Below are 1,821 nucleotides of genomic sequence, written 5' to 3'. Positions count from 1 at the left end.
GTTTACCCTCCTCACCAACTGTCTCACTGTTTACCCTCCTCACCAACTGTCTCATTGTTTACTCTCCTCACCAACAGTCTCACTGTTTACCCTCCTCACCAACTGTCTCATTGTTTACCCTCCTCACCAACTGTCTCATTGTTTACCCTCCTCACCAACTGTCTCATTGTTTACCCTCCTCACCAACTGTCTCATTGTTTACTCTCCTCACCAACTGTCTCATTGTTTACTCTCCTCACCAACTGTCTCATTGTTTACTCTCCTCACCAACTGTCTCATTGTTTACTCTCCTCACCAACTGTCTCATTGTTTACCCTCCTCACCAACTGTCTCATTGTTTACTCTCCTCACCAACTGTCTCATTGTTTACCCTCCTCACCAACTGTCTCATTGTTTACTCTCCTCACCAACTGTCTCATTGTTTACTCTCCTCACCAACTGTCTCATTGTTTACTCTCCTCACCAACTGTCTCATTGTTTACTCTCCTCACCAACTGTCTCATTGTTTACCCTCCTCACCAACTGTCTCATTGTTTACCCTCCTCACCAACTGTCTCATTGTTTACCCTCCTCACCAACTGTCTCATTGTTTACCCTCCTCACCAACTGTCTCATTGTTTACCCTCCTCACCAACTGTCTCATTGTTTACTCTCCTCACCAACTGTCTCATTGTTTACTCTCCTCACCAACTGTCTCATTGTTTACTCTCCTCACCAACTGTCTCATTGTTTACTCTCCTCACCAACTGTCTCATTGTTTACTCTCCTCACCAACTGTCTCATTGTTTACTCTCCTCACCAACTGTCTCATTGTTTACTCTCCTCACCAACTGTCTCATTGTTTACCCTCCTCACCAACTGTCTCATTGTTTACTCTCCTCACCAACTGTCTCATTGTTTACTCTCCTCACCAACTGTCTCATTGTTTACTCTCCTCACCAACTGTCTCATTGTTTACTCTCCTCACCAACTGTCTCATTGTTTACTCTCCTCACCAACTGTCTCATTGTTTACCCTCCTCACCAACTGTCTCATTGTTTACTCTCCTCACCAACTGTCTCATTGTTTACTCTCCTCACCAACTGTCTCATTGTTTACCCTCCTCACCAACTGTCTCATTGTTTACTCTCCTCACCAACTGTCTCATTGTTTACTCTCCTCACCAACTGTCTCATTGTTTACCCTCCTCACCAACTGTCTCACTGTTTACTCTCCTCACCAACTGTCTCACTGTTTACCCTGCTCACCAACTGTCTCATTGTTTACCCTCCTCACCAACTGTCTCATTGTTTACCCTCCTCACCAACTGTCTCATTGTTTACCCTCCTCACCAACTGTCTCACTGTTTACCCTCGTCACCAACTGTCTCATTGTTTACTCTCCTCACCAACTGTCTCATTGTTTACCCTCCTCACCAACTGTCTCATTGTTTACCCTCCACACCAACTGTCTCATTATTTACCCTCCTCACCAACTGTCTCATTGTTTACTCTCCTCACCAACTGTCTCATTGTTTACCCTCCTCACCAACTGTCTCATTGTTTACTCTCCTCACCAACTGTCTCATTGTTTACCCTCCTCACCAACTGTCTCATTGTTTACTCTCCTCACCAACTGTCTCATTGTTTACTCTCCTCACCAACTGTCTCATTGTTTACTCTCCTCACCAACTGTCTCATTGTTTACCCTCCTCACCAACTGTCTCATTGTTTACTCTCCTCACCAACTGTCTCATTGTTTACCCTCCTCACCAACTGTCTCATTGTTTACTCTCCTCACCAACTGTCTCATTGTTTACCCTCCTCACCAACTGTCTCATTG

Source organism: Heterodontus francisci, chromosome 34 (genome assembly GCF_036365525.1).
Source record: "Heterodontus francisci isolate sHetFra1 chromosome 34, sHetFra1.hap1, whole genome shotgun sequence".
Lineage (NCBI taxonomy): Eukaryota > Metazoa > Chordata > Chondrichthyes > Heterodontiformes > Heterodontidae > Heterodontus > Heterodontus francisci.
The sequence above is the reverse complement of the archived record's forward strand: the minus strand, read 5'-3'. Positions refer to the sequence as shown.